The sequence below is a fragment of the Corella eumyota genome, chromosome 5 (assembly GCF_963082875.1).
Source record: "Corella eumyota chromosome 5, kaCorEumy4.1, whole genome shotgun sequence".
NCBI lineage: Eukaryota > Metazoa > Chordata > Ascidiacea > Phlebobranchia > Corellidae > Corella > Corella eumyota.
This window is the reverse complement of record NC_137494.1, coordinates 10,255,474-10,282,214: the sequence shown is the minus strand read 5'-3', so window position 1 is coordinate 10,282,214 and position 26,741 is coordinate 10,255,474. Positions and strand designations below refer to the sequence as shown.

General features: G+C 24.8%; 48 non-coding genes and 4 pseudogenes across 48 annotated transcripts; all 52 read right to left on the bottom strand.

The window, feature by feature from the left end:
• Positions 1-172: 172 nt before the first annotated feature.
• Positions 173-285, bottom strand: LOC145754177 (U6 spliceosomal RNA; annotated as a pseudogene).
• Positions 286-727: 442 nt separating this feature from the next.
• On the bottom strand, positions 728-836 carry LOC145754210 (U6 spliceosomal RNA). Its single transcript, XR_014284107.1, has one exon. It is a non-coding gene; the product is annotated as a U6 spliceosomal RNA (small nuclear RNA).
• A 443-nt stretch (positions 837-1,279) lies between these two features.
• LOC145754061 (U6 spliceosomal RNA) lies at positions 1,280-1,388 on the bottom strand. Its single transcript, XR_014283971.1, has one exon. It is a non-coding gene; the product is annotated as a U6 spliceosomal RNA (small nuclear RNA).
• Positions 1,389-1,831: 443 nt separating this feature from the next.
• On the bottom strand, positions 1,832-1,940 carry LOC145754093 (U6 spliceosomal RNA). Its single transcript, XR_014284001.1, has one exon. It is a non-coding gene; the product is annotated as a U6 spliceosomal RNA (small nuclear RNA).
• Positions 1,941-2,374: 434 nt separating this feature from the next.
• LOC145754144 (U6 spliceosomal RNA) lies at positions 2,375-2,483 on the bottom strand. Its single transcript, XR_014284050.1, has one exon. It is a non-coding gene; the product is annotated as a U6 spliceosomal RNA (small nuclear RNA).
• A 438-nt stretch (positions 2,484-2,921) lies between these two features.
• Positions 2,922-3,030, bottom strand: LOC145754020 (U6 spliceosomal RNA). Its single transcript, XR_014283932.1, has one exon. It is a non-coding gene; the product is annotated as a U6 spliceosomal RNA (small nuclear RNA).
• A 444-nt stretch (positions 3,031-3,474) lies between these two features.
• On the bottom strand, positions 3,475-3,583 carry LOC145754112 (U6 spliceosomal RNA). Its single transcript, XR_014284020.1, has one exon. It is a non-coding gene; the product is annotated as a U6 spliceosomal RNA (small nuclear RNA).
• Positions 3,584-4,026: 443 nt separating this feature from the next.
• LOC145754028 (U6 spliceosomal RNA) lies at positions 4,027-4,135 on the bottom strand. The gene has a single exon (XR_014283940.1). It is a non-coding gene; the product is annotated as a U6 spliceosomal RNA (small nuclear RNA).
• A 438-nt stretch (positions 4,136-4,573) lies between these two features.
• On the bottom strand, positions 4,574-4,682 carry LOC145754259 (U6 spliceosomal RNA). Its single transcript, XR_014284137.1, has one exon. It is a non-coding gene; the product is annotated as a U6 spliceosomal RNA (small nuclear RNA).
• A 443-nt stretch (positions 4,683-5,125) lies between these two features.
• On the bottom strand, positions 5,126-5,234 carry LOC145754079 (U6 spliceosomal RNA). Its single transcript, XR_014283988.1, has one exon. It is a non-coding gene; the product is annotated as a U6 spliceosomal RNA (small nuclear RNA).
• Positions 5,235-5,676: 442 nt separating this feature from the next.
• LOC145754203 (U6 spliceosomal RNA) lies at positions 5,677-5,785 on the bottom strand. The gene has a single exon (XR_014284100.1). It is a non-coding gene; the product is annotated as a U6 spliceosomal RNA (small nuclear RNA).
• A 438-nt stretch (positions 5,786-6,223) lies between these two features.
• On the bottom strand, positions 6,224-6,332 carry LOC145754129 (U6 spliceosomal RNA). Its single transcript, XR_014284036.1, has one exon. It is a non-coding gene; the product is annotated as a U6 spliceosomal RNA (small nuclear RNA).
• A 437-nt stretch (positions 6,333-6,769) lies between these two features.
• Positions 6,770-6,878, bottom strand: LOC145754246 (U6 spliceosomal RNA). Its single transcript, XR_014284125.1, has one exon. It is a non-coding gene; the product is annotated as a U6 spliceosomal RNA (small nuclear RNA).
• Positions 6,879-7,317: 439 nt separating this feature from the next.
• On the bottom strand, positions 7,318-7,426 carry LOC145754128 (U6 spliceosomal RNA). The gene has a single exon (XR_014284035.1). It is a non-coding gene; the product is annotated as a U6 spliceosomal RNA (small nuclear RNA).
• Positions 7,427-7,863: 437 nt separating this feature from the next.
• Positions 7,864-7,972, bottom strand: LOC145754245 (U6 spliceosomal RNA). The gene has a single exon (XR_014284124.1). It is a non-coding gene; the product is annotated as a U6 spliceosomal RNA (small nuclear RNA).
• Positions 7,973-8,411: 439 nt separating this feature from the next.
• Positions 8,412-8,520, bottom strand: LOC145754126 (U6 spliceosomal RNA). The gene has a single exon (XR_014284033.1). It is a non-coding gene; the product is annotated as a U6 spliceosomal RNA (small nuclear RNA).
• A 437-nt stretch (positions 8,521-8,957) lies between these two features.
• LOC145754041 (U6 spliceosomal RNA) lies at positions 8,958-9,066 on the bottom strand. The gene has a single exon (XR_014283951.1). It is a non-coding gene; the product is annotated as a U6 spliceosomal RNA (small nuclear RNA).
• A 443-nt stretch (positions 9,067-9,509) lies between these two features.
• On the bottom strand, positions 9,510-9,618 carry LOC145754181 (U6 spliceosomal RNA). Its single transcript, XR_014284081.1, has one exon. It is a non-coding gene; the product is annotated as a U6 spliceosomal RNA (small nuclear RNA).
• Positions 9,619-10,057: 439 nt separating this feature from the next.
• LOC145754176 (U6 spliceosomal RNA) lies at positions 10,058-10,166 on the bottom strand. Its single transcript, XR_014284080.1, has one exon. It is a non-coding gene; the product is annotated as a U6 spliceosomal RNA (small nuclear RNA).
• A 438-nt stretch (positions 10,167-10,604) lies between these two features.
• LOC145754258 (U6 spliceosomal RNA) lies at positions 10,605-10,713 on the bottom strand. Its single transcript, XR_014284136.1, has one exon. It is a non-coding gene; the product is annotated as a U6 spliceosomal RNA (small nuclear RNA).
• Positions 10,714-11,156: 443 nt separating this feature from the next.
• Positions 11,157-11,256, bottom strand: LOC145754236 (U6 spliceosomal RNA; annotated as a pseudogene).
• Positions 11,257-11,327: 71 nt separating this feature from the next.
• Positions 11,328-11,436, bottom strand: LOC145754050 (U6 spliceosomal RNA). The gene has a single exon (XR_014283960.1). It is a non-coding gene; the product is annotated as a U6 spliceosomal RNA (small nuclear RNA).
• A 443-nt stretch (positions 11,437-11,879) lies between these two features.
• LOC145754113 (U6 spliceosomal RNA) lies at positions 11,880-11,988 on the bottom strand. Its single transcript, XR_014284021.1, has one exon. It is a non-coding gene; the product is annotated as a U6 spliceosomal RNA (small nuclear RNA).
• A 438-nt stretch (positions 11,989-12,426) lies between these two features.
• LOC145754146 (U6 spliceosomal RNA) lies at positions 12,427-12,535 on the bottom strand. The gene has a single exon (XR_014284052.1). It is a non-coding gene; the product is annotated as a U6 spliceosomal RNA (small nuclear RNA).
• Positions 12,536-12,973: 438 nt separating this feature from the next.
• On the bottom strand, positions 12,974-13,082 carry LOC145754256 (U6 spliceosomal RNA). The gene has a single exon (XR_014284135.1). It is a non-coding gene; the product is annotated as a U6 spliceosomal RNA (small nuclear RNA).
• Positions 13,083-13,525: 443 nt separating this feature from the next.
• LOC145754235 (U6 spliceosomal RNA) lies at positions 13,526-13,625 on the bottom strand (annotated as a pseudogene).
• A 71-nt stretch (positions 13,626-13,696) lies between these two features.
• Positions 13,697-13,804, bottom strand: LOC145754218 (U6 spliceosomal RNA). The gene has a single exon (XR_014284115.1). It is a non-coding gene; the product is annotated as a U6 spliceosomal RNA (small nuclear RNA).
• A 443-nt stretch (positions 13,805-14,247) lies between these two features.
• LOC145754054 (U6 spliceosomal RNA) lies at positions 14,248-14,356 on the bottom strand. The gene has a single exon (XR_014283964.1). It is a non-coding gene; the product is annotated as a U6 spliceosomal RNA (small nuclear RNA).
• A 438-nt stretch (positions 14,357-14,794) lies between these two features.
• LOC145753993 (U6 spliceosomal RNA) lies at positions 14,795-14,903 on the bottom strand. The gene has a single exon (XR_014283908.1). It is a non-coding gene; the product is annotated as a U6 spliceosomal RNA (small nuclear RNA).
• Positions 14,904-15,346: 443 nt separating this feature from the next.
• Positions 15,347-15,446, bottom strand: LOC145754233 (U6 spliceosomal RNA; annotated as a pseudogene).
• A 71-nt stretch (positions 15,447-15,517) lies between these two features.
• Positions 15,518-15,625, bottom strand: LOC145754217 (U6 spliceosomal RNA). The gene has a single exon (XR_014284114.1). It is a non-coding gene; the product is annotated as a U6 spliceosomal RNA (small nuclear RNA).
• Positions 15,626-16,068: 443 nt separating this feature from the next.
• LOC145754027 (U6 spliceosomal RNA) lies at positions 16,069-16,177 on the bottom strand. The gene has a single exon (XR_014283939.1). It is a non-coding gene; the product is annotated as a U6 spliceosomal RNA (small nuclear RNA).
• Positions 16,178-16,615: 438 nt separating this feature from the next.
• LOC145753992 (U6 spliceosomal RNA) lies at positions 16,616-16,724 on the bottom strand. Its single transcript, XR_014283907.1, has one exon. It is a non-coding gene; the product is annotated as a U6 spliceosomal RNA (small nuclear RNA).
• Positions 16,725-17,166: 442 nt separating this feature from the next.
• LOC145754186 (U6 spliceosomal RNA) lies at positions 17,167-17,275 on the bottom strand. The gene has a single exon (XR_014284085.1). It is a non-coding gene; the product is annotated as a U6 spliceosomal RNA (small nuclear RNA).
• A 441-nt stretch (positions 17,276-17,716) lies between these two features.
• Positions 17,717-17,825, bottom strand: LOC145754104 (U6 spliceosomal RNA). Its single transcript, XR_014284012.1, has one exon. It is a non-coding gene; the product is annotated as a U6 spliceosomal RNA (small nuclear RNA).
• A 429-nt stretch (positions 17,826-18,254) lies between these two features.
• On the bottom strand, positions 18,255-18,363 carry LOC145754161 (U6 spliceosomal RNA). The gene has a single exon (XR_014284066.1). It is a non-coding gene; the product is annotated as a U6 spliceosomal RNA (small nuclear RNA).
• A 438-nt stretch (positions 18,364-18,801) lies between these two features.
• Positions 18,802-18,910, bottom strand: LOC145753991 (U6 spliceosomal RNA). The gene has a single exon (XR_014283906.1). It is a non-coding gene; the product is annotated as a U6 spliceosomal RNA (small nuclear RNA).
• Positions 18,911-19,352: 442 nt separating this feature from the next.
• LOC145754091 (U6 spliceosomal RNA) lies at positions 19,353-19,461 on the bottom strand. The gene has a single exon (XR_014284000.1). It is a non-coding gene; the product is annotated as a U6 spliceosomal RNA (small nuclear RNA).
• A 429-nt stretch (positions 19,462-19,890) lies between these two features.
• On the bottom strand, positions 19,891-19,999 carry LOC145754214 (U6 spliceosomal RNA). Its single transcript, XR_014284111.1, has one exon. It is a non-coding gene; the product is annotated as a U6 spliceosomal RNA (small nuclear RNA).
• Positions 20,000-20,436: 437 nt separating this feature from the next.
• Positions 20,437-20,545, bottom strand: LOC145754059 (U6 spliceosomal RNA). Its single transcript, XR_014283969.1, has one exon. It is a non-coding gene; the product is annotated as a U6 spliceosomal RNA (small nuclear RNA).
• Positions 20,546-20,986: 441 nt separating this feature from the next.
• On the bottom strand, positions 20,987-21,095 carry LOC145754080 (U6 spliceosomal RNA). Its single transcript, XR_014283989.1, has one exon. It is a non-coding gene; the product is annotated as a U6 spliceosomal RNA (small nuclear RNA).
• A 429-nt stretch (positions 21,096-21,524) lies between these two features.
• On the bottom strand, positions 21,525-21,633 carry LOC145754160 (U6 spliceosomal RNA). Its single transcript, XR_014284065.1, has one exon. It is a non-coding gene; the product is annotated as a U6 spliceosomal RNA (small nuclear RNA).
• A 438-nt stretch (positions 21,634-22,071) lies between these two features.
• LOC145754009 (U6 spliceosomal RNA) lies at positions 22,072-22,180 on the bottom strand. Its single transcript, XR_014283922.1, has one exon. It is a non-coding gene; the product is annotated as a U6 spliceosomal RNA (small nuclear RNA).
• A 442-nt stretch (positions 22,181-22,622) lies between these two features.
• LOC145754069 (U6 spliceosomal RNA) lies at positions 22,623-22,731 on the bottom strand. Its single transcript, XR_014283978.1, has one exon. It is a non-coding gene; the product is annotated as a U6 spliceosomal RNA (small nuclear RNA).
• Positions 22,732-23,160: 429 nt separating this feature from the next.
• On the bottom strand, positions 23,161-23,269 carry LOC145754215 (U6 spliceosomal RNA). Its single transcript, XR_014284112.1, has one exon. It is a non-coding gene; the product is annotated as a U6 spliceosomal RNA (small nuclear RNA).
• Positions 23,270-23,707: 438 nt separating this feature from the next.
• On the bottom strand, positions 23,708-23,816 carry LOC145754051 (U6 spliceosomal RNA). The gene has a single exon (XR_014283961.1). It is a non-coding gene; the product is annotated as a U6 spliceosomal RNA (small nuclear RNA).
• A 442-nt stretch (positions 23,817-24,258) lies between these two features.
• Positions 24,259-24,367, bottom strand: LOC145754243 (U6 spliceosomal RNA). The gene has a single exon (XR_014284122.1). It is a non-coding gene; the product is annotated as a U6 spliceosomal RNA (small nuclear RNA).
• A 443-nt stretch (positions 24,368-24,810) lies between these two features.
• LOC145754232 (U6 spliceosomal RNA) lies at positions 24,811-24,912 on the bottom strand. The gene has a single exon (XR_014284118.1). It is a non-coding gene; the product is annotated as a U6 spliceosomal RNA (small nuclear RNA).
• Positions 24,913-24,983: 71 nt separating this feature from the next.
• LOC145754075 (U6 spliceosomal RNA) lies at positions 24,984-25,092 on the bottom strand. Its single transcript, XR_014283984.1, has one exon. It is a non-coding gene; the product is annotated as a U6 spliceosomal RNA (small nuclear RNA).
• Positions 25,093-25,530: 438 nt separating this feature from the next.
• On the bottom strand, positions 25,531-25,639 carry LOC145754023 (U6 spliceosomal RNA). The gene has a single exon (XR_014283935.1). It is a non-coding gene; the product is annotated as a U6 spliceosomal RNA (small nuclear RNA).
• A 439-nt stretch (positions 25,640-26,078) lies between these two features.
• LOC145754057 (U6 spliceosomal RNA) lies at positions 26,079-26,187 on the bottom strand. Its single transcript, XR_014283967.1, has one exon. It is a non-coding gene; the product is annotated as a U6 spliceosomal RNA (small nuclear RNA).
• A 429-nt stretch (positions 26,188-26,616) lies between these two features.
• Positions 26,617-26,725, bottom strand: LOC145754219 (U6 spliceosomal RNA). The gene has a single exon (XR_014284116.1). It is a non-coding gene; the product is annotated as a U6 spliceosomal RNA (small nuclear RNA).
• Positions 26,726-26,741: the final 16 nt, after the last annotated feature.

Here is a 26,741-nt window from a genome sequence, read left to right as displayed (position 1 = left end):
TTTTTTTTAACTTATTTAATATCAAATAATTTTAAACCATAATTTATTTATCAAATAAATCTAGTTTGCTTTTATATTATGCTGTATCGATTATCGCCTAAACTAGTTAAACTTTCATTTAGAAATCACAGATTTGTTTTTTAAATTAAAAAAACTCTTTTTCAACGGTAATAAATATATGGAACGCTTCACGATTTTGCGTGTCATCCTTGCGCAGGCAGGGGCCATGCTAATCTTCTCTGTATCGTTCCAATTTTAGTATATGTACCGCTATTAAGCAAGTACGTTTACTTTGGTAAATAAAGTCACATTTAATCAAAAGCACTTTTAATATCTTCGCTTTGTTACACACGAAAATTCTATACTTGCGACCATTACAAATGTTTGGAGAAATTTTATTGTTTTTATTATTAAAACTCATTTTTTCTTTATCATGTGATGTCAATAAAATTGTTATTGTCTTAGTATCTGTTTTGTTTTATATAAATTTCTTCAATTTTTTTACTTATAGCTTTTTTTGTACAATTTTAATAATACATTTTTGTTTAAATTTTTTTTTAACTTATTTATTATCAAAGAATTTTAAACCATATTTTATTTATCAAATAAATCTAGTTTGTTTTTTTATATTATGCTGTAACGATTATCGCCTAATCTTAGTTAAATTTTCATTTAGAAATCACAGATTTGTTTTTTCAAATTAAAAAAATTCTTTTTCAACCGTAATAAAAATATAGAACGCTTCATGATTTTGCGTGTCATCCTTGCGCAGGGGCCATGCTAATCTTCTCTGTATCGTTCCAATTTTAGTATATGTACCGCTATTAAGCAAGTACGTTTACCTTGGTAAATAAAGTCACATTTAATCAAAAGCACTTTTAATATCTTCGCTTTGTTACACACGAAAATTCTATACTTGCGACCATCACAAATGTTTGGAGGAATTTTATTGTTTTTATTATTAAAACTCATTTTTTTCTTTATCATGTGATGTCAATAAAATTGTTATTGTCTTAGTATCTGTTTTGTTTTATATAAATTTTTTCAATTTTTTTACTTATAGCTTTTTTTGTACAATTTTAATAATACATTTTTGTTTAAATTTTTTTTTAACTTATTTATTATCAAAGAATTTTAAACCATATTTTATTTATGAAATAAATCTAGTTTGTTTTTTTATATTATGCTGTAACGATTATCGCCTAATCTTAGTTAAATTTTCATTTAGAAATCACAGATTTGTTTTTTCAAATTAAAAAAATTCTTTTTCAACGATAATAAAATTATAGAACGCTTCATGATTTTGCGTGTCATCCTTGCGCAGGGGCCATGCTAATCTTCTCTGTATTGTTCTAATTTTAGTATATGTACCGCTATTAAGCAAGTACGTTTACCTTGGTAAATAAAGTCACATTTAATCAAAAGCACTTTTAATATCTTCGCTTTGTTACAGACGCAAATTCTATACTTGCGACCATCACAAGTGTTTGGAGGAATTTTATTGTTTTTATTATTAAAACTCATTTTTTTCTTTATCATGTGATGTCAATAAAATTGTTATTGATTTAGTATCTGTTTTGTTTTATATAATTTTTTTCAATTTTTTTACTTATAGCTTTTTTTGTACAATTTTAATAATACATTTTTGTTTAAATTTTTTTTTAACTTATTTATTATCAAAGAATTTTAAACCATATTTTATTTATCAAATAAATCTAGTTTGTTTTTTTATATTATGCTGTAACGATTATCGCCTAATCTTAGTTAAATTTTCATTTAGAAATCACAGATTTGTTTTTTCAAATTAAAAAAATTCTTTTTCAACGGTAATAAAATTATAAAACGCTTCATGATTTTGCGTGTCATCCTTGCGCAGGGGCCATGCTAACCTTCTCTGTATCGTTCCAATTTTAGTATATGTACCGCTATTAAGCAAGTACGTTTACCTTGGTAAATAAAGTCACATTTAATCAAAAGCACTTTTAAAATCTTCGCTTTGTTACAGACGCAAATTCTATACTTGCGACCATCACAAGTGTTTGGAGGAATTTTATTGTTTTTATTATTAAAACTCATTTTTTTTCTTTATCATGTGATGTCAATAAAATTGTTATTGTCTTAGTATCTGTTTTGTTTTATATAATTTTTTTACTTATAGCTTTTTTTGTACAACTTTAATAATACATTTTTGTTTAAATTTTTTTTTAACTTATTTATTATCAAAGAATTTTAAACCATATTTTATTTATCAAATAAATCTAGTTTGTTTTTTTATATTATGCTGTAACGATTATCGCCTAATCTTAGTTAAATTTTCATTTAGAAATCACAGATTTGTTTTTTTAAATTAAAAAAATTCTTTTTCAACGGTAATAAAAATATGGAACGCTTCACGAATTTGCGTGTCATATTTGCGCAGGGGCCAAGCTAATCTTCTCTGTATCGTTCCAATTTTATTATATGTACCGCTATTAATCAAGTACGTTTACCTTGGTAAATAAAATCACATTTAATCAAAAGCACTTTTAATATCTTCGCTTTGTTACACACAAAATTTCTATACTTGCGACCATCACAAGTGTTTGGAGGAATTTTATTGTTTTTATTATTAAAACTCATTTTTTTCTTTATCATGTGATGTCAATAAAATTGTTATTGTCTTAGTATCTGTTTTGTTTGATATAATTTTTTTCAATATTTTTACTTATAGCTTTTTTGTACAATTTTAATAATACATTTTTGTTTAAATTTTTTTTTAACTTATTTATTATCAAAGAATTTTAAACCATATTTTATTTATCAAATAAATCTAGTTTGCTTTTATATTATGCTTTATCGATTATCGCCTAAACTAGTTAAACTTTCATTTAGAAATCACAGATTTGTTTTTTAAATTAAAAAAACTCTTTTTCAACGGTAATAAATATATGGAACGCTTCACGATTTTGCGTGTCATCCTTGCGCAGGGGCCATGCTAATCTTCTCTGTATCGTTCCAATTTAAGCATATGTACCGCTATTAAGCAAGTACGTTTACTTTGGTAAATAAAGTCACATTTAATCAAAAGCACTTTTAATATCTTCGCTTTGTTACACACGAAAATTCTATACTTGCGACCATCACAAATGTTTGGAGGAATTTTATTGTTTTTATTATTATAACTCATTTTTTTCTTTATCATGTGATGTCAATAAAATTGTTATTGTCTTAGTATCTGTTTTGTTTGATATAAATTTTTTCAATTTTTTTACTTATAGCTTTTTTTGTACAATTTTAATAATACATTTTTGTTTAAATTTTTTTTTAACTTATCTATTATCAAAGAATTTTAAACCATATTTTATTTATCAAATAAATCTAGTTTGTTTTTTTTATATTATGCTGTAACGATTATCGCCTAATCTTAGTTAAATTTTTATTTAGAAATCACAGATTTGTTTTTTCAAATTAAAAAAATTCTTTTTCAACGGTAATAAAAATATAGAACGCTTCATGATTTTGCGTGTCATCCTTGCGCAGGAGCCATGCTAATCTTCTCTGTACTGTTCCAATTTTAGTATATGTACCGCTTTTAAGCAAGTACGTTTACCTTGGTAAATAAAGTCACATTTAATCAAAAGCACTTTTAATATCTTCGCTTTGTTACAGACGCAAATTCTATACTTGCGACCATCACAAGTGTTTGGTGGAATTTTATTGTTTTTATTATTAAAACTCATTTTTTTCTTTATCATGTGATGTCAATAAAATTGTTATTGATTTAGTATCTGTTTTGTTTTATATAATTTTTTTCAATTTTTTTACTTATAGCTTTTTTTGTACAATTTTAATAATACATTTTTGGTTAAATTTTTTTTTAACTTATTTATTATCAAAGAATTTTAAATCATATTTTATTTATCAAATAAATCTAGTTTGTTTTTTTATATTATGCTGTAACGATTATCGCCTAATCTTAGTTAAATTTTCATTTAGAAATCACAGATTTGTTTTTTCAAATTAAAAAAATTCTTTTTCAACGGTAATAAAAATATAGAACGCTTCATGATTTTGCGTGTCATCCTTGCGCAGGGGCCATGCTTATCTTCTCTGTATTGTTCCAATTTTAGTATATGTACCGCTATTAAGCAAGTACGTTTACCTTGGTAAATAAAGTCACATTTAATCAAAAGCACTTTTAATATCTTCGCTTTGTTACACACAAAATTTCTATACTTGCGACCATCACAAGTGTTTGGAGGAATTTTATTGTTTTTATTATTAAAACTCATTTTTTTCTTTATCATGTGATGTCAATAAAATTGTTATTGTCTTAGTATCTGTTTTGTTTGATATAATTTTTTTCAATATTTTTACTTATAGCTTTTTTGTACAATTTTAATAATACATTTTTGTTTAAATTTTTTTTTAACTTATTTATTATCAAAGAATTTTAAACCATATTTTATTTATCAAATAAATCTAGTTTGCTTTTATATTATGCTGTATCGATTATCGCCTAAACTAGTTAAACTTTCATTTAGAATTCACAGATTTGTTTTTTAAATTAAAAAAACTCTTTTTCAACGGTAATAAATATATGGAACGCTTCACGATTTTGCGTGTCATCCTTGCGCAGGGGCCATGCTAATCTTCTCTGTATCGTTCCAATTTTAGCATATGTACCGCTATTAAGCAAGTACGTTTACTTTGGTAAATAAAGTCACATTTAATCAAAAGCATTTTTAATATCTTCGCTTTGTTACACACGAAAATTCTATACTTGCGACCATCACAAATGTTTGGAGGAATTTTATTGTTTTTATTATTAAAACTCATTTTTTTCTTTATCATGTGATGTCAATAAAATTGTTATTGTCTTAGTATCTGTTTTGTTTTATATAAATTTTTTCAATTTTTTTACTTATAGCTTTTTTTGTACAATTTTAATAATACATTTTTGTTTAAATTTTTTTTTAACTTATTTATTATCAAAGAATTTTAAACCATATTTTATTTATCAAATAAATCTAGTTTGTTTTTTTATATTATGCTGTAACGATAATCGCCTAATCTTAATTAAATTTTCATTTAGAAATCACAGATTTGTTTTTTCAAATTAAAAAAATTCTTTTTCAACGGTAATAAAAATATAGAACGCTTCATGATTTTGCGTGTCATCCTTGCGCAGGAGCCATGCTAATCTTCTCTGTACTGTTCCAATTTTAGTATATGTACCACTATTAAGCAAGTACGTTTACCTTGGTAAATAAAGTCACATTTAATCAAAAGCACTTTTAATATCTTCGCTTTGTTACAGACGCAAATTCTATACTTGCGACCATCACAAGTGTTTGGTGGAATTTTATTGTTTTTATTATTAAAACTCATTTTTTTCTTTATCATGTGATGTCAATAAAATTGTTATTGATTTAGTATCTGTTTTGTTTTATATAATTTTTTTCAATTTTTTTACTTATAGCTTTTTTTGTACAATTTTAATAATACATTTTTGTTTAAATTTTTTTTTAACTTATTTATTATCAAAGAATTTTAAACCATATTTTATTTATCAAATAAATCTAGTCTGTTTTTTTATATTATGCTGTAACGATTATCGCCTAATCTTAGTTAAATTTTCATTTAGAAATCACAGATTTGTTTTTTCAAATTAAAAAAATCTTTTTCAACGGTAATAAAAATATAGAACGCTTCATGATTTTGGGTGTCATCTTTGCGCAGGGGCCATGATAATCTTCTCTGTATTGTTACAATTTTAGTATATGTTCCGCTATTAAGCAAGTACGTTTACCTTGGTAAATAAAGTCACATTTAATCAAAAGCACTTTTAATATCTTCGCTTTGTTACACACAAAATTTCTATACTTGCGACCATCACAAGTGTTTGGAGGAATTTTATTGTTTTTATTATTAAAACTCATTTTTTTCTTTATCATGTGATGTCAATAAAATTGTTATTGTCTTAGTATCTGTTTTGTTTGATATAATTTTTTTCAATATTTTTACTTATAGCTTTTTTGTACAATTTTAATAATACATTTTTGTTTAAATTTTTTTTTAACTTATTTAATATCAAATAATTTTAAACCATAATTTATTTATCAAATAAATCTAGTTTGCTTTTATATTATGCTGTATCGATTATCGCCTAAACTAGTTAAACTTTCATTTAGAAATCACAGATTTGTTTTTTAAATTAAAAAAACTCTTTTTCAACGGTAATAAATATATGGAACGCTTCACGATTTTGCGTGTGATCCTTGCGCAGGGGCCATGCTAATCTTCTCTGTATCGTTCGAATTTTAGTATATGTACCGCTATTAAGCAAGTACGTTTACTTTGGTAAATAAAGTCACATTTAATCAAAAGCACTTTTAATATCTTCGCTTTGTTACACACGAAAATTCTATAATTGCGACCATCACAAATGTTTGGAGGAATTTTATTGTTTTTATTATTAAAACTCACTTGTTTCTTTATTATGTAATGTCAATAAAATTGTTATTGTCTTAGTCTTTGTTTTGTTTTATATAATTTTTTCAATTTTTTTACTTATAGCTTTTTTGTACAATTTTAATAATACATTTTTGTTTCAATTTTTTTTAACTTATTTAATATCAAATAATTTTAAACCATATTTTATTCATCAAATAAATCTAGTTTGCTTTTATATTATGCTGTAACGATTATCGCCTAAACTAGTTAAATTTTCATTTAGAAATCACAGATTTGTTTTTTTAAATTAAAAAAACTCTCTTTCATCGTTGATAAAAATATGGAACGCTTCACGATTTTGCGTGTCATCCTTGCGCAGGGGCCATGCTAATCTTCTCTGTATCGTTCCAATTTCAGTATATGTACCGCTATTAAGCAAGTACGTTTACCTTGGTAAATAAAGTCACATTTAATCAAAAGCACTTTTAAAATCTTCGCTTTGTTACAGACGCAAATTCTATACTTGCGACCATCACAAATGTTTGGAGGAATTTTATTGTTTTTATTATTAAAACTCATTTTTTTCTTTATCATGTGATGTCAATAAAATTGTTATTGTCTTAGTATCTGTTTTGTTTTATATAAATTTTTTTAATTTTTTTACTTATAGCTTTTTTTGTACAATTTTAATAATACATTTTTGTTTAAATTTTTTTTTAACTTATTTAATATCAAATAATTTTAAACCATAATTTATTTATCAAATAAATCTAGTTTGCTTTTATATTATGCTGTATCGATTATTGCCTAAACTAGTTAAACTTTCATTTAGAAATCACAGATTTGTTTTTTAAATTAAAAAAACTCTTTTTCAACGGTAATAAATATATGGAACGCTTCACGATTTTGCGTGTGATCCTTGCGCAGGGGCCATGCTAATCTTCTCTGTATCGTTCGAATTTTAGTATATGTACCGCTATTAAGCAAGTACGTTTACTTTGGTAAATAAAGTCACATTTAATCAAAAGCACTTTTAATATCTTCGCTTTGTTACACACGAAAATTCTATAATTGCGACCATCACAAATGTTTGGAGGAATTTTATTGTTTTTATTATTAAAACTCACTTGTTTCTTTATTATGTAATGTCAATAAAATTGTTATTGTCTTAGTCTTTGTTTTGTTTTATATAATTTTTTCAATTTTTTTACTTATAGCTTTTTTGTACAATTTTAATAATACATTTTTGTTTCAATTTTTTTTAACTTATTTAATATCAAATAATTTTAAACCATATTTTATTCATCAAATAAATCTAGTTTGCTTTTATATTATGCTGTAACGATTATCGCCTAAACTAGTTAAATTTTCATTTAGAAATCACAGATTTGTTTTTTTAAATTAAAAAAACTCTCTTTCATCGTTGATAAAAATATGGAACGCTTCACGATTTTGCGTGTCATCCTTGCGCAGGGGCCATGCTAATCTTCTCTGTATCGTTCCAATTTCAGTATATGTACCGCTATTAAGCAAGTACGTTTACCTTGGTAAATAAAGTCACATTTAATCAAAAGCACTTTTAAAATCTTCGCTTTGTTACAGACGCAAATTCTATACTTGCGACCATCACAAATGTTTGGAGGAATTTTATTGTTTTTATTATTAAAACTCATTTTTTTCTTTATCATATGATGTCAATAAAATTGTTATTGTCTTAGTATCTGTTTTGTTTTATATAAATTTTTTTAATTTTTTTACTTATAGCTTTTTTTGTACAATTTTAATAATACATTTTTGTTTAAATTTTTTTTTAACTTATTTAATATCAAATAATTTTAAACCATAATTTATTTATCAAATAAATCTAGTTTGCTTTTATATTATGCTGTATCGATTATTGCCTAAACTAGTTAAACTTTCATTTAGAAATCACAGATTTGTTTTTTAAATTAAAAAAACTCTTTTTCAACGGTAATAAATATATGGAACGCTTCACGATTTTGCGTGTGATCCTTGCGCAGGGGCCATGCTAATCTTCTCTGTATCGTTCGAATTTTAGTATATGTACCGCTATTAAGCAAGTACGTTTACTTTGGTAAATAAAGTCACATTTAATCAAAAGCACTTTTAATATCTTCGCTTTGTTACACACGAAAATTCTATACTTGCGACCATCACAAATGTTTGGAGGAATTTTATTGTTTTTATTATTAAAACTCACTTGTTTCTTTATTATGTAATGTCAATAAAATTGTTATTGTCTTAGTCTTTGTTTTGTTTTATATAATTTTTTCAATTTTTTTACTTATAGCTTTTTTGTACAATTTTAATAATACATTTTTGTTTCAATTTTTTTTAACTTATTTAATATCAAATAATTTTAAACCATATTTTATTCATCAAATAAATCTAGTTTGCTTTTATATTATGCTGTAACGATTATCGCCTAAACTAGTTAAATTTTCATTTAGAAATCACAGATTTGTTTTTTTAAATTAAAAAAACTCTCTTTCATCGTTGATAAAATTATGGAACGCTTCACGATTTTGCGTGTCATCCTTGCGCAGGGGCCATGCTAATCTTCTCTGTATCGTTCCAATTTCAGTATATGTACCGCTATTAAGCAAGTACGTTTACCTTGGTAAATAAAGTCACATTTAATCAAAAGCACTTTTAAAATCTTCGCTTTGTTACAGACGCAAATTCTATACTTGCGACCATCACAAATGTTTGGAGGAATTTTATTGTTTTTATTATTAAAACTCATTTTTTTCTTTATCATGTGATGTCAATAAAATTGTTATTGTCTTAGTATCTGTTTTGTTTTATATAATTTTTTTTAATTTTTTTACTTATAGCTTTTTTTGTACAATTTTAATAATACATTTTTGTTTAAATTTTTTTTTAACTTATTTAATATCAAAGAATTTTAAACCATATTTTATTTATCAAATAAATCTAGTTTGTTTTTTTATATTATGCTGTAACGATTATCGCCTAATCTTAGTTAAATTTTCATTTAGAAATCACAGATTTGTTTTTTCAAATTAAAAAAATTCTTTTTCAACGGTAATAAAATTATAGAACGCTTCATGATTTTGCGTGTCATCTTTGCGCAGGAGCCATGCTAATCTTCTCTGTACTGTTCCAATTTTAGTATATGTACCGCTATTAAGCAAGTACGTTTATCTTGGTAAATAAAGTCACATTTAATCAAAAGCACTTTTAATATCTTCGCTTTGTTACAGACGCAAATTCTATACTTGCGACCATCACAAGTGTTTGGAGGAATTTTATTGTTTTTATTATTAAAACTCATTTTTTTCTTTATCATGTGATGTCAATAAAATTGTTATTGATTTAGTATCTGTTTTGTTTTATATAATTTTTTCAATTTTTTTACTTATAGCTTTTTTTGTACAACTTTAATAATACATTTTTGTTTAAATTTTTTTTTAACTTATTTATTATCAAAGAATTTTAAACCATATTTTATTTATCAAATAAATGTAGTGTGCTTTTATATTATGTTGTAACGATTATCGCCTAAACTTGGTTAAATTTTCATTTAGAAATCACAGATTTGTTTTTTAAATTAAAAAAACTCTTTTTCAACGGTAATAAAAATATGGAACGCTTCACGAATTTGCGTATCATCTTTGCGCAGGGGCCAAGCTAATCTTCTCTGTATCGCTCCAATTTTAGTATATGTACCGCTATTAAGCAAGTACGTTTACCTTGGTAAATAAAGTCACATTTAATCAAAAGCACTTTTAATATCTTCGGTTTGTTACAGACGAAAATTCTATACTTGCGACCATCACAAGTGTTTGGAGGAATTTTATTGTTTTTATTATTAAAACTCATTTTTTTCTTTATCATGTGATGTCAATAAAATTGTTATTGTCTTAGTATCTGTTTTGTTTGATATAATTTTTTTCAATATTTTTACTTATAGCTTTTTTGTACAATTTTAATAATACATTTTTGTTTAAATTTTTTTTTAACTTATTTATTATCAAAGAATTTTAAACCATATTTTATTTATCAAATAAATCTAGTTTGCATTTATATTATGCTGTATCGATTATCGCCTAAACTAGTTAAACTTTCATTTAGAAATCACAGATTTTTTTTTTAAATTAAAAAAATTCTTTTTCAACGGTAATAAATATATGGAACGCTTCACGATTTTGCGTGTCATCCTTGCGCAGGGGCCATGCTAATCTTCTCTGTATCGTTCCAATTTTAGCATATGTACCGCTATTAAGCAAGTACGTTTACTTTGGTAAATAAAGTCACATTTAATCAAACGCACTTTTAATATCTTCGCTTTGTTACAGACGAAAATTCTATACTTGCGACCATCACAAATGTTTGGAGGAATTTTATTGTTTTTATTATTAAAACTCATTTTTTTCTTTATCATGTGATGTCAATAAAATTGTTATTGTCTTAGTATCTGTTTTGTTTTATATAAATTTTTTCAATTTTTTTACTTATAGCTTTTTTTGTACAATTTTAATAATACATTTTTGTTTAAATTTTTTTTTAACTTATTTATTATCAAAGAATTTTAAACCATATTTTATTTATCAAATAAATCTAGTTTGTTTTTTTATATTATGCTGTAACGATTATCGCCTAATCTTAGTTAAATTTTCATTTAGAAATCACAGATTTGTTTTTTCAAATTAAAAAAATTCTTTTTCAACGGTAATAAAAATATAGAACGCTTCATGATTTTGCGTGTCATCTTTGCGCAGGAGCCATGCTATAGTTTGTTTTTTTATATTATGCTGTAACGATTATCGCCTAATCTTAGTTAAATTTTCATTTAGAAATCACAGATTTGTTTTTTCAAATTAAAAAAATTCTTTTTCAACGGTAATAAAAATATAGAACGCTTCATGATTTTGCGTGTCATCCTTGCGCAGGGGCCATGCTAATCTTCTCTGTACTGTTCCAATTTTAGTATATGTACCGCTATTAAGCAAGTACGTTTACCTTGGTAAATAAAGTCACATTTAATCAAAAGCACTTTTAATATCTTCGCTTTGTTACAGACGCAAATTCTATACTTGCGACCATCACAAGTGTTTGGTGGAATTTTATTGTTTTTATTATTAAAACTCATTTTTTTCTTTATCATGTGATGTCAATAAAATTGTTATTGATTTAGTATCTGTTTTGTTTTATATAATTTTTTTCAATTTTTTTACTTATAGCTTTTTTTGTACAATTTTAATAATACATTTTTGTTTAAGTTTTTTTTTAACTTATTTATTATCAAAGAATTTTAAACCATATTTTATTTATCAAATAAATCTAGTTTGTTTTTTTATATTATGCTGTAACAATTATCGCCTAATCTTAGTTAAATTTTCATTTAGAAATCACAGATTTGTTTTTTCAAATTAAAAAAATTCTTTTTCAACGGTAATAAAAATATAGAACGCTTTATGATTTTGCGTGTCATCCTTGCGCAGGGGCCATGCTTATCTTCTCTGTACTGTTCCAATTTTAGTATATGTACCGCTATTAAGCAAGTACGTTTACCTTGGTAAATAAAGTCACATTTAATCAAAAGCACTTGTAATATCTTCGCTTTGTTACACACAAAATTTCTATACTTGCGACCATCACAAGTGTTTGGAGGAATTTTATTGTTTTTATTATTAAAACTCATTTTTTTCTTTATCATGTGATGTCAATAAAATTGTTATTGTCTTAGTATCTGTTTTGTTTGATATAATTTTTTTCAATATTTTTACTTATAGCTTTTTTGTACAATTTTAATAATACATTTTTGTTTAAATTTTTTTTTAACTCATTTAATATCAAATAATTTTAAACCATAATTTATTTATCAAATAAATCTAGTTTGCTTTTATATTATGCTGTATCGATTATCGCCTAAACTAGGTAAACTTTCATTTAGAAATCACAGATTTGTTTTTTAAATTAAAAAAACTCTTTTTCAACGGTAATAAAAATATGGAACGCTTCACGAATTTGCGTGTCATCTTTGCGCAGGGGCCAAGCTAATCTTCTCTGTATCGCTCCAATTTTAGTATATGTACCGCTATTAAGCAAGTACGTTTACCTTGGTAAATAAAGTCACATTTAATCAAAAGCACTTTTAATATCTTCGGTTTGTTACAGACGAAAATTCTATACTTGCGACCATCACAAGTGTTTGGAGGAATTTTATTGTTTTTATTATTAAAACTCATTTTTTTCTTTATCATGTGATGTCAATAAAATTGTTATTGTCTTAGTATCTGTTTTGTTTGATATAATTTTTTTCAATATTTTTACTTATAGCTTTTTTGTACAATTTTAATAATACATTTTTGTTTAAATTTTTTTTTAACTTATTTATTATCAAAGAATTTTAAACCATATTTTATTTATCAAATAAATCTAGTTTGCTTTTATATTATGCTGTATCGATTATCGCCTAAACTAGTTAAACTTTCATTTAGAAATCACAGATTTTTTTTTTAAATTAAAAAAACTCTTTTTCAACGGTAATAAATATATGGAACGCTTCACGATTTTGCGTGTCATCCTTGCGCAGGGGCCATGCTAATCTTCTCTGTATCGTTCCAATTTTAGCATATGTACCGCTATTAAGCAAGTACGTTTACTTTGGTAAATAAAGTCACATTTAATCAAAAGCACTTTTAATATCTTCGCTTTGTTACAGACGAAAATTCTATACTTGCGACCATCACAAATGTTTGGAGGAATTTTATTGTTTTTATTATTAAAACTCATTTTTTTCTTTATCATGTGATGTCAATAAAATTGTTATTGTCTTAGTATCTGTTTTGTTTTATATAAATTTTTTCAATTTTTTTACTTATAGCTTTTTTTGTACAATTTTAATAATACATTTTTGTTTAAATTTTTTTTTAACTTATTTATTATCAAAGAATTTTAAACCATATTTTATTTATCAAATAAATCTAGTTTGTTTTTTTATATTATGCTGTAACGATTATCGCCTAATCTTAGTTAAATTTTTATTTAGAAATCACAGATTTGTTTTTTCAAATTAAAAAAATTCTTTTTCAACGGTAATAAAAATATAGAACGCTTCATGATTTTGCGTGTCATCTTTGCGCAGGAGCCATGCTATAGTTTGTTTTTTTATATTATGCTGTAACGATTATCGCCTAATCTTAGTTAAATTTTCATTTAGAAATCACAGATTTGTTTTTTCAAATTAAAAAAATTCTTTTTCAACGGTAATAAAAATATAGAACGCTTCATGATTTTGCGTGTCATCCTTGCGCAGGAGCCATGTTATCTTCTCTGTACTGTTCCAATTTTAGTATATGTACCGCTATTAAGCAAGTACGTTTACCTTGGTAAATAAAGTCACATTTAATCAAAAGCACTTTTAATATCTTCGCTTTGTTACAGACGCAAATTCTATACTTGCGACCATCACAAGTGTTTGGTGGAATTTTATTGTTTTTATTATTAAAACTCATTTTTTTCTTTATCATGTGATGTCAATAAAATTGTTATTGATTTAGTATCTGTTTTGTTTTATATAATTTTTTTCAATTTTTTTACTTATAGCTTTTTTTGTACAATTTTAATAATACATTTTTGTTTAAGTTTTTTTTTAACTTATTTATTATCAAAGAATTTTAAACCATATTTTATTTATCAAATAAATCTAGTTTGTTTTTTTATATTATGCTGTAACGATTATCGCCTAATCTTAGTTAAATTTTCATTTAGAAATCACAGATTTGTTTTTTCAAATTAAAAAAATTATTTTTCAACGGTAATATAAATATAGAACGCTTCATGATTTTGCGTGTCATCCTTGCGCAGGGGCCATGCTTATCTTCTCTGTATTGTTCCAATTTTAGTATATGTACCGCTATTAAGCAAGTACGTTTACCTTGGTAAATAAAGTCACATTTAATCAAAAGCACTTTTAATATCTTCGCTTTGTTACACACAAAATATCTATACTTGCGACCATCACAAGTGTTTGGAGGAATTTTATTGTTTTTATTATTAAAACTCATTTTTTTCTTTATCATGTGATGTCAATAAAATTGTTATTGTCTTAGTATCTGTTTTGTTTGATATAATTTTTTTCAATATTTTTACTTATAGCTTTTTTGTACAATTTTAATAATACATTTTTGTTTAAATTTTTTTTTAACTTATTTAATATCAAATAATTTTAAACCATAATTTATTTATCAAATAAATCTAGTTTGCTTTTATATTATGCTGTATCGATTATCGCCTAAACTAGTTAAACTTTCATTTAGAAATCACAGATTTGTTTTTTAAATTAAAAAAATTCTTTTTCAACGGTAATAAATATATGGAACGCTTCACGATTTTGCGTGTCATCCTTGCGCAGGGGCCATGCTAATCTTCTCTGTATCGTTCCAATTTTAGTATATGTACCGCTATTAAGCAAGTACGTTTACTTTGATAAATAAAGTCACATTTAATCAAAAGCACTTTTAATATCTTCGCTTTGTTACAGACGAAAATTCTATACTTGCGACCATCACAAATGTTTGGAGGAATTTTATTGTTTTTATTATTAAAACTCATTTTTTTCTTTATCATGTGATGTCAATAAAATTGTTATTGTCTTAGTATCTGTTTTGTTTTATATAAATTTTTTCAATTTTTTTACTTATAGCTTTTTTTGTACAATTTTAATAATACATTTTTGTTTAAATTTTTTTTTAACTTATTTATTATCAAAGAATTTTAAACCATATTTTATTTATCAAATAAATCTAGTTTGTTTTTTTATATTATGCTGTAACGATTATCGCCTAATCTTAGTTAAATTTTCATTTAGAAATCACAGATTTGTTTTTTCAAATTAAAAAAATTCTTTTTCAACGGTAATAAAAATATAGAACGCTTCATGATTTTGCGTGTCATCTTTGCGCAGGAGCCATGCTATAGTTTGTTTTTTTATATTATGCTGTAACGATTATCGCCTAATCTTAGTTAAATTTTCATTTAGAAATCACAGATTTGTTTTTTCAAATTAAAAAAATTCTTTTTCAACGGTAATAAAAATATAGAACGCTTCATGATTTTGCGTGTCATCCTTGCGCAGGAGCCATGTTATCTTCTCTGTACTGTTCCAATTTTAGTATATGTACCGCTATTAAGCAAGTACGTTTACCTTGGTAAATAAAGTCACATTTAATCAAAAGCACTTTTAATATCTTCGCTTTGTTACAGACGCAAATTCTATACTTGCGACCATCACAAGTGTTTGGTGGAATTTTATTGTTTTTATTATTAAAACTCATTTTTTTCTTTATCATGTGATGTCAATAAAATTGTTATTGATTTAGTATCTGTTTTGTTTTATATAATTTTTTTCAATTTTTTTACTTATAGCTTTTTTTGTACAATTTTAATAATACATTTTTGTTTAAGTTTTTTTTTAACTTATTTATTATCAAAGAATTTTAAACCATATTTTATTTATCAAATAAATCTAGTTTGTTTTTTTATATTATGCTGTAACGATTATCGCCTAATCTTAGTTAAATTTTCATTTAGAAATCACAGATTTGTTTTTTCAAATTAAAAAAATTATTTTTCAACGGTAATAAAAATATAGAACGCTTCATGATTTTGCGTGTCATCCTTGCGCAGGGGCCATGCTTATCTTCTCTGTATTGTTCCAATTTTAGTATATGTACCGCTATTAAGCAAGTACGTTTACCTTGGTAAATAAAGTCACATTTAATCAAAAGCACTTTTAATATCTTCGCTTTGTTACACACAAAATATCTATACTTGCGACCATCACAAGTGTTTGGAGGAATTTTATTGTTTTTATTATTAAAACTCATTTTTTTCTTTATCATGTGATGTCAATAAAATTGTTATTGTCTTAGTATCTGTTTTGTTTGATATAATTTTTTTCAATATTTTTACTTATAGCTTTTTTGTACAATTTTAATAATACATTTTTGTTTAAATTTTTTTTTAACTTATTTAATATCAAATAATTTTAAACCATAATTTATTTATCAAATAAATCTAGTTTGCTTTTATATTATGCTGTATCGATTATCGCCTAAACTAGGTAAACTTTCATTTAGAAATCACAGATTTGTTTTTTAAATTAAAAAAATTCTTTTTCAACGGTAATAAATATATGGAACGCTTCACGATTTTGCGTGTCATCCTTGCGCAGGGGCCATGCTAATCTTCTCTGTATCGTTCCAATTTTAGTATATGTACCGCTATTAAGCAAGTACGTTTACTTTGATAAATAAAGTCACATTTAATCAAAAGCACTTTTAATATCTTCGCTTTGTTACACACGAAAATTCTATACTTGCGACCATCACAAATGTTTGGAGGAATTTTATTGTTTTTATTATTAAAACTCATTTTTTTCTTTATCATGTGATGACAATAAAATTGTTATTGTCTTAGTATCTGTTTTGTTTTATATAAATTTTTTCAATTTTTTTACTTATAGTTTTTTTTGTACAATTTTAATAATACATTTTTGTTTAAATTTTTTTTTAACTTATTTATTATCAAAGAATTTTAAACCATATTTTATTTATCAAATAAATCTAGTTTGTTTTTTTATATTATGCTGTAACGATTATCGCCTAATCTTAGTTAAATTTTCATTTAGAAATTACAGATTTGTTTTTTAAATTAAAAAAATTCTTTTTCAACGGTAATAAAAATATGGAACGCTTCACGATTTTGCGTGTCATCCTTGCGCAGGGGCCATGCTAATCTTCTCTGTATCGTTCCAATTTTAGTATATGTACCGCTATTAAGCAAGTACGTTTTCTTTGGTAAATAAAGTCACATTTAATCAATAGCACTTTTAATATCTTCGCTTTGTTACACACGAAAATTCTATACTTGCGACCATCACAAATGTTTGGAGGAATTTTATTGTTTTTATTATTAAAACTCATTTTTTTCTTTATCATGTGATGTCAATAAAATTGTTATTGTCTTAGTATCTGTTTTGTTTAAATAAATTTTTTCAATTTTTTTACTTATAGTTTTTTTTGTACAATTTTAATAATACATTTTTGTTTAAATTTTTTTTTAACTTATTTATTATCAAAGAATTTTAAACCATATTTTATTTATCAAATAAATCTAGTTTGTTTTTTTATATTATGCTGTAACGATTATCGCCTAATCTTAGTTAAATTTTCATTTAGAAATTACAGATTTGTTTTTTAAATTAAAAAAACTCTTTTTCAACGGTAATAAAAATATGGAACGCTTCACGATTTTGCGTGTCATCCTTGCGCAGGGGCCATGCTAATCTTCTCTGTATCGTTCCAATTTTAGTATATGTACCGCTATTAAGCAAGTACGTTTACCTTGGTAAATAAAGTCACATTTAATCAAAAGCACTTTTAAAATCTTCGCTTTGTTACAGACGAAAATTCTATACTTGCGACCATCACAAGTGTTTGGAGGAATTTTATTGTTTTTATTATTAAAACTCCTTTTTTTCTTTATCATGTGATGTCAATAAAATTGTTATTGTCTTAGTATCTGTTTTGTTTTATATAATTTTTTTACTTATAGTTTTTTTTGTACAACTTTAATAATACATTTTTGTTTAAATTTTTTTTTAACTTATTTATTATCAAAGAATTTTAAACAATATTTTATTTATCAAATAAATGTAGTGTGCTTTTATATTATGCTGTAACGATTATCGCCTAAACTAGTTAAATTTTCATTTAGAAATCACAGATTTGTTTTTTAAATTAAAAAAACTCTTTTTCAACGGTAATAAAAATATGGAACGCTTCACGAATTTGCGTGTCATCTTTGCGCAGGGGCCAAGCTAATCTTCTCTGTATTGCTCCAATTTTAGTATATGTACCGCTATTAAGCAAGTACGGTTACCCTAGTAAATAAAGTCACATTTAATCAAAAGCACTTTTAATATCTTCGGTTTGTTACAGACGAAAATTCTATACTTGCGACCATCACAAGTGTTTGGAGGAATTTTATTGTTTTTATTATTAAAACTTATTTTTTTCTTTATCATGTGATGTCAATAAAATTGTTATTGTCTTAGTATCTGTTTTGTTTGATATAATTTTTTTCAATATTTTTACTTATAGCTTTTTTGTACAATTTTAATAATACATTTTTGTTTAAATTTTTTTTTAACTTATTTAATATCAAATAATTTTAAACCATAATTTATTTATCAAATAAATCTAGTTTGCTTTTATATTATGCTGTATCGAGTATCGCCTAAACTAGTTAAATTTTCATTTAAAAATCACAGATTTGTTTTTTAAATTAAAAAAACTCTTTTTCAACGGTAATAAATATATGGAACGCTTCACGATTTTGCGTGTCATCCTTGCGCAGGGGCCATGCTAATCTTCTCTGTATCGTTCCAATTTTAGTATATGTACCGCTATTAAGCAAGTACGTTTTCTTTGGTAAATAAAGTCACATTTAATCAATAGCACTTTTAATATCTTCGCTTTGTTACACACGAAAATTCTATACTTGCGACCATCACAAATGTTTGGAGGAATTTTATTGTTTTTATTATTAAAACTCATTTTTTTCTTTATCATGTGATGACAATAAAATTGTTATTGTCTTAGTATCTGTTTTGTTTTATATAAATTTTTTCAATTTTTTTACTTATAGCTTTTTTTGTACAATTTTAATAATACATTTTTGTTTAAATTTTTTTTTAACTTATTTATTATCAAAGAATTTTAAACCATATTTTATTTATCAAATAAATTTAGTTTGTTTTTTTATATTATGCTGTAACGATTATCGCCTAATCTTAGTTAAATTTTCATTTTGAAATTACAGATTTGTTTTTTAAATTAAAAAAACTCTTTTTCAACGGTAATAAAAATATGGAACGCTTCACGATTTTGCGTGTCATCCTTGCGCAGGGGCCATGCTAATCTTCTCTGTATCGTTCCAATTTTAGTATATGTACCGCTATTAAGCAAGTACGTTTACCTTGGTAAATAAAGTCACATTTAATCAAAAGCACTTTTAAAATCTTCGCTTTGTTACAGACGCAAATTCTATATTTGCGACCATCACAAGTGTTTGGAGGAATTTTATTGTTTTTATTATTAAAACTCATTTTTTTCTTTATCATGTGATGTCAATAAAATTGTTATTGTCTTAGTATCTGTTTTGTTTTATATAATTTTTTTACTTATAGCTTTTTTTGTACAACTTTAATAATACATTTTTGTTTAAATTTTTTTTTAACTTATTTATTATCAAAGAATTTTAAACAATATTTTATTTATCAAATAAATGTAGTGTGCTTTTATATTATGCTGTAACGATTATCGCCTAAACTAGTTAAATTTTCATTTAGAAATCACAGATTTGTTTTTTAAATTAAAAAAACTCTTTTTCAACGGTAATAAAAATATGGAACGCTTCACGAATTTGCGTGTCATCTTTGCGCAGGGGCCAAGCTAATCTTCTCTTTAACGCTCCAATTTTAGTATATGTACCGCTATTAAGCAAGTACGGTTACCCTAGTAAATAAAGTCACATTTAATTAAAAGCACTTTTAATATCTTCGGTTTGTTACAGACGAAAATTCTATACTTGCGACCATCACAAGTGTTTGGAGGAATTTTATTGTTTTTATTATTAAAACTCATTTTTTTTTTTATCATGTGATGTCAATAAAATTGTTATTGTCTTAGTATCTGTTTTGTTTGATATAATTTTTTTCAATATTTTTACTTATAGCTTTTTTGTACAATTTTAATAATACATTTTTGTTTAAATTTTTTTTTAACTTATTTAATATCAAATAATTTTAAACCATAATTTATTTATCAAATAAATCTAGTTTGCTTTTATATTATGCTGTATCGAGTATCGCCTAAATAGTTAAATTTTCATTTAGAAATCACAGATTTGTTTTTTAAATTAAAAAAACTCTTTTTCAACGGTAATAAATATATGGAACGCTTCACGATTTTGCGTGTCATCCTTGCGCAGGGGCCATGCTAATCTTCTCTGTATCGTTCGAATTTTAGTATATGTACCGCTATTAAGCAAGTACGTTTACTTTGGTAAATAAAGTCACATTTAATCAAAAGCACTTTTAATATCTTCGCTTTGTTACACACGAAAATTCTATACTTGCGACCATCACAAATTTTTGGAGGAATTTTATTGTTTTTATTATTAAAACTCATTTTTTTCTTTATCATGTGATGTCAATAAAATTGTTATTGTCTTAGTATCTGTTTTGTTTAAATAAATTTTTTCAATTTTTTTACTTATAGTTTTTTTTGTACAATTTTAATAATACATTTTTGTTTAAATTTTTTTTTAACTTATTTATTATCAAAGAATTTTAAACCATATTTTATTTATCAAATAAATCTAGTTTGTTTTTTTATATTATGCTGTAACGATTATCGCCTAATCTTAGTTAAATTTTTATTTAGAAATTACAGATTTGTTTTTTAAATTAAAAAAACTCTTTTTCAACGGTAATAAAAATATGGAACGCTTCACGATTTTGCGTGTCATCCTTGCGCAGGGGCCATGCTAATCTTCTCTGTATCGTTCCAATTTTAGTATATGTACCGCTATTAAGCAAGTACGTTTACCTTGGTAAATAAAGTCACATTTAATCAAAAGCACTTTTAAAATCTTCGCTTTGTTACAGACGAAAATTCTATACTTGCGACCATCACAAGTGTTTGGAGGAATTTTATTGTTTTTATTATTAAAACTCATTTTTTTCTTTATCATGTGATGTCAATAAAATTGTTATTGTCTTAGTATCTGTTTTGTTTTATATAATTTTTTTACTTATAGCTTTTTTTGTACAACTTTAATAATACATTTTTGTTTAAATTTTTTTTTAACTTATTTATTATCAAAGAATTTTAAACAATATTTTATTTATCAAATAAATGTAGTGTGCTTTTATATTATGCTGTAACGATTATCGCCTAAACTAGTTAAATTTTCATTTAGAAATCACAGATTTGTTTTTTAAATTAAAAAAACTCTTTTTCAACGGTAATAAAAATATGGAACGCTTCACGAATTTGCGTGTCATCTTTGCGCAGGGGCCAAGCTAATCTTCTCTGTATTGCTCCAATTTTAGTATATGTACCGCTATTAAGCAAGTACGGTTACCATAGTAAATAAAGTCACATTTAATCAAAAGCACTTTTAATATCTTCGGTTTGTTACAGACGAAAATTCTATACTTGCGACCATCACAAGTGTTTGGAGGAATTTTATTGTTTTTATTATTAAAACTCATTTTTTTCTTTATCATGTGATGTCAATAAAATTGTTATTGTCTTAGTATCTGTTTTGTTTGATATAATTTTTTTCAATATTTTTACTTATAGCTTTTTTGTACAATTTTAATAATACATTTTTGTTTAAATTTTTTTTTAACTTATTTAATATCAAATAATTTTAAACCATAATTTATTTATCAAATAAATCTAGTTTGCTTTTATATTATGCTGTATCGAGTATCGCCTAAACTAGTTAAATTTTTATTTAAAAATTACAGATTTGTTTTTTAAATTAAAAAAACTCTTTTTCAACGGTAATAAATATATGGAACGCTTCACGATTTTGCGTGTCATCCTTGCGCAGGGGCCATGCTAATCTTCTCTGTATCGTTTCAATTTTAGTATATGTACCGCTATTAAGCAAGTACGTTTTCTTTGGTAAATAAAGTCACATTTAATCAATAGCACTTTTAATATCTTCGCTTTGTTACACACGAAAATTCTATACTTGCGACCATCACAAATGTTTGGAGGAATTTTATTGTTTTTATTATTAAAACTCATTTTTTTCTTTATCATGTGATGACAATAAAATTGTTATTGTCTTAGTATCTGTTTTGTTTTATATAAATTTTTTCAATTTTTTTACTTATAGCTTTTTTTGTACAATTTTAATAATACATTTTTGTTTAAATTTTTTTTTAACTTATTTATTATCAAAGAATTTTAAACCATATTTTATTTATCAAATAAATCTAGTTTGTTTTTTTATATTATGCTGTAACGATTATCGCCTAATCTTAGTTAAATTTTCGTTTTGAAATTACAGATTTGTTTTTTAAATTAAAAAAACTCTTTTTCAACGGTAATAAAAATATGGAACGCTTCACGATTTTGCGTGTCATCCTTGCGCAGGGGCCATGCTAATCTTCTCTGTATCGTTCCAATTTTAGTATATGTACCGCTATTAAGCAAGTACGTTTACCTTGGTAAATAAAGTCACATTTAATCAAAAGCACTTTTAAAATCTTCGCTTTGTTACAGAAGCAAATTCTATACTTGCGACCATCACAAGTGTTTGGAGGAATTTTATTGTTTTTATTATTAAAACTCATTTTTTTCTTTATCATGTGATGTCAATAAAATTGTTATTGTCTTAGTATCTGTTTTGTTTTATATAATTTTTTTACTTATAGCTTTTTTTGTACAACTTTAATAATACATTTTTGTTTAAATTTTTTTTTAACTTATTTATTATCAAAGAATTTTAAACAATATTTTATTTATCAAATAAATGTAGTGTGCTTTTATATTATGCTGTAACGATTATCGCCTAAACTAGTTAAATTTTCATTTAGAAATCACAGATTTGTTTTTTAAATTAAAAAAACTCTTTTTCAACGGTAATAAAAATATGGAACGCTTCACGAATTTGCGTGTCATCTTTGCGCAGGGGCCAAGCTAATCTTTTCTGTAACGCTCCAATTTTAGTATATGTACCGCTATTAAGCAAGTACGGTTACCCTAGTAAATAAAGTCACATTTAATCAAAAGCACTTTTAATATCTTCGGTTTGTTACAGACGAAAATTCTATACTTGCGACCATCACAAGTGTTTGGAGGAATTTTATTGTTTTTATTATTAAAACTCATTTTTTTCTTTATCATGTGATGTCAATAAAATTGTTATTGTCTTAGTATCTGTTTTGTTTGATATAATTTTTTTCAATATTTTTACTTATAGCTTTTTTGTACAATTTTAATAATACATTTTTGTTTAAATTTTTTTTTAACTTATTTAATATCAAATAATTTTAAACCATAATTTATTTATCAAATAAATCTAGTTTGCTTTTATATTATGCTGTATCGAGTATCGCCTAAACTAGTTAAATTTTCATTTAGAAATCACAGATTTGTTTTTTAAATTAAAAAAACTCTTTTTCAACGGTAATAAATATATGGAACGCTTCACGATTTTGCGTGTCATTCTTGCGCAGGGGCCATGCTAATCTTCTCTGTATCGTTCCAATTTTAGTATATGTACCGCTATTAAGCAAGTACGTTTTCTTTGGTAAATAAAGTCACATTTAATCAATAGCACTTTTAATATCTTCGCTTTGTTACACACGAAAATTCTATACTTGCAACCATCACAAATGTTTGGAGGAATTTTATTGTTTTTATTATTAAAACTCATTTTTTTCTTTATCATGTGATGTCAATAAAATTGTTATTGTCTTAGTATCTGTTTTGTTTTATATAAATTTTTTCAATTTTTTTACTTATAGCTTTTTTTGTACAATTTTAATAATACATTTTTGTTTAAATTTTTTTTTAACTTATTTATTATCAAAGAATTTTAAACCATATTTTATTTATCAAATAAATCTAGTTTGTTTTTTTATATTATGCTGTAACGATTATCGCCTAATCTTAGTTAAATTTTCATTTAGAAATTACAGATTTGTTTTTTAAATTAGAAAAACTCTTTTTCAACGGTAATAAAAATATGGAACGCTTCACGATTTTGCGTGTCATCCTTGCGCAGGGGCCATGCTAATCTTCTCTGTATCGTTCCAATTTTAGTATATGTACCGCTTTTAAGCAAGTACGTTTACCTTGGTAAATAAAGTCACAATTAATCAAAAGCACTTTTAAAATCTTCGCTTTGTTACAGACGCAAATTCTATACTTGCGACCATCACAAGTATTTGGAGGAATTTTATTGTTTTTATTATTAAAACTCATTTTTTTCTTTATCATGTGATGTCAATAAAATTGTTATTGTCTTAGTATCTGTTTTGTTTTATATAAATTTTTTCAATTTTTTTACTTATAGCTTTTTTTGTACAATTTTAATAATACATTTTTGTTTAAATTTTTTTTTAACTTATTTATTATCAAAGAATTTTAAACCATATTTTATTTATCAAATAAATCTAGTTTGTTTTTTTATATTATGCTGTAACGATTATCGCCTAATCTTAGTTAAATTTTCATTTAGAAATCACAGATTTGTTTTTTCAAATTAAAAAAATTCTTTTTCAACCGTAATAAAAATATAGAACGCTTCATGATTTTGCGTGTCATCCTTGCGCAGGAGCCATGCTATAGTTTGTTTTTTTTTATATTATGCTGTAACGATTATCGCCTAATCTTAGTTAAATTTTCATTTAGAAATCACAGATTTGTTTTTTCAAATTAAAAAAATTCTTTTTCAACGGTAATAAAAATATAGAACGCTTCATGATTTTGCGTGTCATCCTTGCGAAGGGGCCATGCTTATCTTCTCTGTATTGTTCCAATTTTAGTATATGTACCGCTATTAAGCAAGTACGTTTACCTTGGTAAATAAAGTCACATTTAATCAAAAGCACTTTTAATATCTTCGCTTTGTTACACACAAAATTTCTATACTTGCGACCATCACAAGTGTTTGGAGGAATTTTATTGTTTTTATTATTAAAACTCATTTTTTTCTTTATCATGTGATGTCAATAAAATTGTTATTGTCTTAGTATCTGTTTTGTTTGATATAATTTTTTTCAATATTTTTACTTATAGCTTTTTTGTACAATTTTAATAATACATTTTTGTTTAAATTTTTTTTTAACTTATTTAATATCAAATAATTTTAAACCATAATTTATTTATCAAATAAATCTAGTTTGCTTTTATATTATGCTGTATCGATTATCGCCTAAACTAGGTAAACTTTCATTTAGAAATCACAGATTTGTTTTTTAAATTAAAAAAACTCTTTTTCAACGGTAATAAATATATGGAACGCTTCACGATTTTGCGTGTCATCCTTGCGCAGGGGCCATGCTAATCTTCTCTGTATCGTTCCAATTTTAGTATATGTACCGCTTTTAAGCAAGTACGTTTACTTTGATAAATAAAGTCACATTTAATCAAAAGCACTTTTAATATCTTCGCTTTGTTACACACGAAAATTCTATACTTGCGACCATCACAAATGTTTGGAGGAATTTTATTGTTTTTATTATTAAAACTCATTTTTTTCTTTATCATGTGATGTCAATAAAATTGTTATTGTCTTAGTATCTGTTTTGTTTTATATAAATTTTTTTAATTTTTTTACTTATAGCTTTTTTTGTACAACTTTAATAATACATTTTTGTTTAAATTTTTTTTTAACTTATTTATTATCAAAGAATTTTAAACAATATTTTATTTATCAAATAAATGTAGTGTGCTTTTATATTATGCTGTAACGATTATCGCCTAAATTAGTTAAATTTTCATTTAGAAATTACAGATTTGTTTTTTAAATTAAAAAAACTCTTTTTCAACGGTAATAAAAATATGGAACGCTTCACGATTTTGCGTGTCATCCTTGCGCAGGGGCCATGCTAATCTTCTCTGTATCGTTCCAATTTTAGTATATGTACCGCTATTAAGCAAGTACGTTTACCTTGGTAAATAAAGTCACATTTAATCAAAAGCACTTTTAAAATCTTCGCTTTGTTACAGACGCAAATTCTATACTTGCGACCATCACAAGTGTTTGGAGGAATTTTATTGTTTTTATTATTAAAACTCATTTTTTTCTTTATCATGTGATGTCAATAAAATTGTTATTGTCTTAGTATCTGTTTTGTTTTATATAATTTTTTTACTTATAGCTTTTTTTGTACAACTTTAATAATACATTTTTGTTTAAATTTTTTTTTAACTTATTTATTATCAAAGAATTTTAAACAATATTTTATTTATCAAATAAATGTAGTGTGCTTTTATATTATGCTGTAACGATTATCGCCTAAACTAGTTAAATTTTCATTTAGAAATCACAGATTTGTTTTTTAAATTAAAAAAACTCTTTTTCAACGGTAATAAAAATATGGAACGCTTCACGAATTTGCGTGTCATCTTTGCGCACGGTCCAAGCTAATCTTCTCTGTATTGCTCCAATTTTAGTATATGTACCGCTATTAAGCAAGTACGGTTACCCTAGTAAAT